Raw genomic sequence first — 7,942 nt, forward strand, 5'->3', positions numbered from 1 at the left:
AAAAGGAAATTTTGTTAAAGTAGAAAGAGTGTCAATATGACATCATTTGTCAACATTGATCATTAAATTGAGTATGATTGTGATAAATTCTCGTTTAACTAATCTAAACCTCCGATTCCATCTGATTCTAATAGTGGATGACATCTAGTTAATGAGGTAAACACAAAAGTTGTCAACATCACAAAAATTAATATTTAATTCAACATTATAATTTAAAATAAAAATTATTTATTTCATTTATGAGATATTGGTTGTATACACCGTAGATACTAAATATTAACTCTTACACTTATTAAATCAATGATGGTTAAAAAATTTCCAAGGAGGAATCATATTTTGCAAAAAGAAAAAAAAATGTGACATGGTAGAAGTTTTGAAGGTGGGGGAATCCATGTGAAAATTAATTGTCTCTGGCATTGTTTTGGAATTGACAGTTTCGTCTTCGGTTTTGGCCCAAGCTGACTACGATTGTCACCGTCTGATGGGCGTCGAAACTATCAAATAAAAATTCCTACGATGAAATAATAGTAAATAACAGTATAGAGCAGTAAGGTCGAATCCACATGCACTGATTGTCTAATTTCGCATTTTCTCATGACCAGAATTACTGTAGCGGTAACAGTCGTACCTACGACTAGTGTGTTGCAATGCTGGAAAATAAAAAGGGAGATTTTAGTGGATAAAGATAATAATATTAAAAGAAGGAAAAAATGTATACGAAATAAAGTAAAAACGTGAGTGCAAAATAAATTAAGCGAAATAAAATTAAATGGATAAATTAAATATTTTTTTAAAGCGTAGCCTTAGCCTCGGTGTACTCCAATCTTGAATCGATCATTGAAATAAATTTTCCCTTTCAAGCGATAAGCTGGTTATAGTGGACAAGAACATCCCAGCCGCCAAATTTTTCTTATGTAGTCAATCCTGGTATGACCTGCAAATCAACTCTTGCAAAATTTCTAACTACGATACACGTGTTCGCAATTCAAGATTTCGATAGTCTTGCGATCTGAAAAGCCCAACTCGAATCATCGGTCTCAATCGTGTGGGTCGTTTAAACTCGATCTCTATGTCCCTTGACCGAATCCAACTGACTTTTCCCACCTAGACAAGCCAAATTGTTGGCGGGAATTCGAACACAGCATGGCTGATTCGACTTCCCAACTGTATGCCAAACAACTCCAACCCAACGTGCACTTTTTGAATCGACGCTGAATCAACTTTAAGGGACGAATTTGTACTATCCCATACACCAGAGAGATATAAAATACTACATTGAGAGGTTTTTTCTTTAGCGGGTTCATATCTCATGATTGTTTTGTTGGAGCCATTTCCGGGTTAAAGCTAAATAGGGGTTTAGTTAATCATGAAAAGAATCATGCTTGAAAATAAATGGTTTAAATGGAATTGTGGAAAGTGGAAAGGGAAAGGGGGCTTAAAAGGTAATTAAACCAATAAAGGTTGCAAGTAAAAGAAAAAAAATGAAACAGTAGAATAGAAAACGAAAAGACGCATGTAGGGGAAAAAGTAAAGAATTTATTAAATGCTAAAGGCCAAAGAGTGTGTTTAATTGGCTATAGCCACTAGGTATTTATACATACTTTTAGTGCTAAAATTTAGCTAGATTTTTCCTAAATATTATCACTAAAAAAATCAAAATTTTTAAAAATCAAATTTAAACTAATTACAAAATTTTAACAATATAAAATATCCTCCAATTTTTATCCGATCATTTTTTTTTAAATCTTCAACCACTTCAATCTTTATCCAGCCAACTTTAAATCTTCACTCTTTCAATCAAGCCCCCCTCTTTGGTTTTTTGCTCCAATTTAGCTCCTTTTTGTATTAGTTTGAATTCAGCACACCAATTTCATTCCTGATAAGAAAAACCCAAATTTAATACCATTTTATCCTATAATTAGCTAGAAATAAATATATTAAAAATACTAATTTATCTTGCTATCAAATTCCCCCGTACTTAACTAATGTTTGTCCTCAAGCATGATATCCACTAAAAATAAGTCGTCAATCCTTTTCAAAATGAAAACCCCCTTTCCTAGTCAAGCATACCGCAAACAATTAGGTGAATAAAAAATAAATAATTGCTAAACTCAATCAATAAACATTTTATAAAATCTCGAATAGTATGTCAAATTCAACTATTTCACTAGATTTAAGCTTAATCAAACATGTGTAATGATCATATCCAAATATATACTTTTATTTATATTTTTATTTTTTATTATTATTTTTTCAAAAATAGTCAAGTCTTTTAACGCGAAGTGAGATGACAACCCAAGCACCTCACCCCGGTTACTCAACCTGACACGTTTTATTTATTTATTTATTTATTTTTTAATGAATTCGAGACATAATCAAACCTTTTGACGAGAAACGAGATGACAACCCAATCACCTCATCTCGGTTACTCAATTTCACATGTTCCTAATCAATTTATTTATCCTTTCTCAAGGCAGCTCGGTTAGCGAAGTGTTCCAAGTTTCGGTTCGTCACCAAAGCTTTTGACGCGAAATGAGATGACAACCCAAGCACCTCATCCTGGTTATTCAATTTGGTCACATTTCTGAATCTTCATTCTTAACCAAGTAATTAGCAAATTTATTTATTTAAACGAGTACTTTCACTAGGCAAGTCCAAAACAACCAACAATTTTCATGAAATATTGACTAAGGCATAACATTTTCAATTATACAAAATATTCATTGATCAAGCAAGCAATAGTTATTCATGATTCACCCACTTATTTAAATAAACTAAACATAAGAATTAGAGGTTTATTTCTGAAAAGAATTAATAAATTATTCTTAGTGAAACACATACAAAGAAGAAAGTATGGCATGATCCCTACATTGCCCACAATGTGCAAAAAGAATAATAAAAGTTGAGGCATAGTGTACTCCCTGTGTATATTCAATGGGTCGGAGGATGGTGGGAGGGACCGATTTGTTGTATGTTGATGATTCTTGAGATGTTGGCTTCCATTGTTTTGAGGTGAGCTTCAATGCGATGAAGTCGTTCATCTACAGTAGAAGGTGGTTGCTCCTCTTCTTCTCTAGTAGCTGAATCGTGTCTTCGTTGAAAGACTTTATTACTTCGAGCAAGTCGTGTACCTGAAATATAATGTGAGAAAATAGATTAAACAATATTTTATTTAATTCTCAAATCAAACCAGAATTCAAAAATTAAATTAAATAAATAAAGATAAATATGGGTTGCCTCCCATAAAGTGCTTTTGTTTAACGTCTTTAGCTCTACGACCTGAATGTTATTCGTTTCCTTGCTTGAGAATTAATTTTTCCATTATGTGCACTCAGAAGTTCTTGTAGAAAGGATTCAACGTTTTTCCATTTTCCTTAAAGCACTTCCTGGATTCCTCCATCATCGGTGGATTGAGGTACCTTTGAGCTTCTCTGTTCAAGTTTGTCTTTTCCTCTATCAGAATCATTAAACGTTTCGATAACGATTTGAGCTCTAATTTCGGGGCCTCTATGCGAATGGAAGCTTCACAAATTGGCTCTTCCTACATAATTAATTCTTCCAGTTTATCCAAAACATCGAGATCTAAATTTCTACAAAGCACAATTTTTAACACATCCTTTTCATGATATTTAAAATGGAAATTCATTAGTGGTTCAATAATATCAATATTAGAAATATTCGAAATTGTACTGGGTTGGCCCATCACCTCATAAACATTAAATTTTACTAACTTTCCGTTGAATTCCATAGTGAGGGTTCCACTTCAAACATCAATATTTGTACGTGCGATACTTAGGAATGGTCTCTCGAGTAGAATACCAAAAGCATTTTTTAAGTGGTCGTCCTCCATATCAATCATGTAAAAGTCCGCAGGAAAAATTAGTTGATTTGCTTTAACGAGGACATCTTCTAACACCCCTTCTAGATGTACGTATGATATGTCTACCAATTGAATAAGCACCCCTGTTTCTTTCAAAGGACCCTTGTTTAGCAATTTAATAATCGATATAGGAATTACGTTAATAAATGCTCCCAAATCACATGTCTTTCTTTATGCCAATATTTCTTATTTTGTAGGATATAGAAAATATATATCGGTCCTTACACTTAGGCAGGATTTTTCTTTGTACCACTGCAGAAACATTTTCTTCCACATTTACCCATTCATTTCCTTGAAGTTTCTTTTTGTTAGTGCACAATTCCTTCAAAAATTTTGCATAGCGTGGAACCTGTTTAATTGCATCAAGTAAAGGAATATTGATTTCTATCTTTCGAAATGTCTCAAGGATTTCTCTTTCCTCTCATTCCTTTTTAACTTGGGCGAGCCTTCCAAGGTATGGGGGAGGTACAAAAAATGGTTTATGATGTGCCAGATCTGTGGGAGCTGTTGGTTCGGATTTTTTTTCTTCCTGTTCAGCATCGTAATCACTACTCATGGCAGGCACTAGTTCTGACTCTCTTTCATCTTTCATGGTTATAGCAGTTGCATTTTAACATGGGTTTGGCTCAGTTTGAGACGGTAGTTTTCCTTGGTTCTCCAAACGACTGACGGTGAGTGCTAGCTTACTTATTTTCTGATACATTTCTTAGAGATGCACTTCAGCCTTTTGTTGAAACTTTTTGGTGCTAACGGCTAACCTCTCTATTATGGTTTCAAGAGATAACTTTGGAGGTTGATACTATTAAGGCGGAGGTGGTCTTGGTTGATATGGTTGATTGTATCGAGGGTTCGATCCATATTATACATGTTCGAGTATGGATCATAACGCTTTCGAGGTGGCCCTGGGAAGTTCCGAATGGCATATACTAGTGCAGTTGTGTCCTCGAGTAAAATCAGAGACGAGTTGGTAAGATGATCAGGCTTAGCACAAATCTCGCACAACTGAGCTAAGTTCGTCTTTCATGCAAGCATATTTTTAACCACATTAGTAAGTTCATCAATCTTATTTACTATGGAAGAAGTACTTAGCTTATGAACCCTTCTCGTAGGTTTCATAAGTGGTCGATACTGTTGAGAATTTGCAGCCATAGTCAAAATTAATTCTCTAACTCTTTGAGGAGTCATGTTTACAAGATCCCCTCCACTAGCGGCATAAGTTATCTTCATTTCCATTGGGAGTAACCTCCCATAGAAGTATTGTAAGAGTGACTATTTAGACAGGCCATGTTGTGGGCAACTTGCACTGTAACACCCTTAACCCGTATCTGTTGTCCAAATAGGGTTATAGAGCATTACCAAAATTTACAAAATATATAACAGACATCTCATGATATTTAACATTCATATCAGAAATCATTCATAATGAATCATATCGTCCCTTATATGAGGCCTCGAGGCCCAAGATATGCATTAGAAACAAGTAGGGACTAAACTGGGTACTCAGAGAATTTTTTACAAAATTTCAAAATTTTTTCTAGGTGTAGGGAACACACGCCCGTGTGGCTCACACGACCAAGAGACACGCCTTTGTCTCAGGCCCTATGGGCATACGAAATAGCGCACACGACCGTGTCCTGGCCCGTGTTAGTACCCATTTAACTCTTTGACTTGGGTCACATGGCCAAGTCACACGCCCGTGTGCTAGGCCATGTATAGGTGCAGAGGTCACACGGCCAAGCCACATGCCCATGTGCCAAGTCGTGTGATAAATTCTGAGCATTTTGTTTTGAAATTTTAAAGATGTAGGGGACACACGGCCAAGTCACACGCCCATGTGCTAAGCCGTGTGTCACACACAACTGAGACACACGCCCGTGTCTCTGCTGGTGTGGACAAATTAAGGTCATTTCCAAGCCTTATTTCTCACTCAATTTGTATTTCTCCTACATCAATCATTTTAACACTTTCACAAACCAATATAATACATTCAAATCAAGCCAAAACTAAGACTTATACATGAAATATCAACTCATATGTTCAATTATCCAAACTTACCAAAACAACCATATATATATAGACATATTTTACCAAATTTAAATGATCTCAAACCCATCCTCAACATGCCTATATGATTTCCATCATTTATCCATTTCAAACACACATCAGCATATTAAGGCCACTTTTTACATATCAAACATACCAATTACAAGCAATACCAATAGCTAATTTCAACCAAACACATACATGTCATTCTTGACCACTTTTAGCCTATACACGTCATTATAACCTAAAATTTAATTTACTATTTATACCAAAACGAGCTGATGGATAGTGTGATATATCTCCGCTAAGTTTCCAACCCAACGAGCTTCTGAAGTACTATAAAAAAGAGTAAGCATTTAATGCTTAGTAAGTTCATATAACAGGAAATTAACTTACCATTTAATTAAGATTTAAGGTAAGTAAATAAACATGCTTAAGCCAATTTGGCCATTTGCCTAAACACACATCCTTATCAAGCATGTTAGTCATGTAATTCACATGAATATCAAGAAACATGTATGAGCTCATCAATCTTCAATTTCCATATACAAATATTTATCACATCGAGTGTCCTTGAACATGTACATATCATATATTGTATTTCAAGTATATATTCGTAACAATTCATCTCAATTTCATAATTTCTCATGTCAGAACTTTACCCGTTGAATCATTTAAGATATTGATGGATATACGGGTAGTACACACGAAGTGTACGAATTTGTAATCTATCAATTCATATTCGGGAGTGATCATTAGAGCACATAACCGAGAAGCCCTCTCTCAAGTCATATAACAGGAAGCTCATGTGAGCCATACAACGGGAAGCTTATCCGGGCTGTATAACGGGAAGCTCATAAGAGCCATAATTAGGAAGCTCATGCAAGCCAATAAAGGGTAGCTCTGAAGAGACATTAATCAGGAAGCTCCGGATAGCCATATATCTAGAAGTTCAAGCGAGCCATATCGGAAAGCTCCGATGAGCCATTAATTAGGAAGCTCACAAAGAGCATTTAATTAGGAAGCTCCGAAGAGCCATATTTCGGGACACTTATAAGAGCTGCGGTGTGTCCAAAACACATGCAGGATCACAACCGATCAGGATGCTTTGAAGAGCTATTAATGAGAAGCTCGCAGGAACCATATAACGGGAAGCTCGAGAGGGCCATATATCGAGATGCTCAAGAGAGCTAATAATGGGATGCTCTTTCGAGTTGTGGTGTGTCCGCAACATATGCAGTACCACAACCAATTCAGGAACCCTCTATCCACCGAATTTCATTTATTCAAACATGACTTAATACTTGTCGGGCATTATCGGATATGTATCCGATTTTCATACATGTCAATTATACAATACACATACATAACATTCAAATCAAACATATAATTTTACAATTTAGTTACACGAACTTACCTTGACAAGTGTTCGAGTATGCAAATTCTACTAATCCGATACTTTTTCTTTTCCACGATCTAATTACGTATTTGGTCTATCCAGATCTATACAAGTAAATTTAACTCAATTTAATACGATTCATAATCAATTCAATTCAATTCACATCTTAGGAAAAATTACAATTTTGCCCTTATACTTTTGATTAATTACAATTTCATCCCTAGGCTCGGAAAATAAAATTCTTGCAATTTAATCCTTATTCCAAGCCTAAAAAATTTTTACATATAAAAATAGCAGCCCATGGATTTCATAAAATTTAAAATTTTCCATGAATTTTACATCTTTACAATTTAGTCCCAAAACTACAATTTAATAAAAATTCACTTTACAAAAGTTGTTTGTCTATCAACAACCTTTCATTTTTTACCATAAAACTTTATAATTCATGCATATTTATCTAGGGCAAAACCCTAACACTTTGATAACTTTACAAATTAATCCCCAAGATAGCTAGAGTAAGCTATTACGATCTCGAAAATATGAAAATTATTAAAAATGAGACATGAATACTAACCTAATTGAGCCAAAGTAAGCTTTTCTATCTTCAAGCTTCAAACTAG

Source organism: Gossypium raimondii, chromosome 3 (genome assembly GCF_025698545.1).
Source record: "Gossypium raimondii isolate GPD5lz chromosome 3, ASM2569854v1, whole genome shotgun sequence".
Taxonomy (NCBI): Eukaryota; Viridiplantae; Streptophyta; class Magnoliopsida; order Malvales; family Malvaceae; genus Gossypium; species Gossypium raimondii.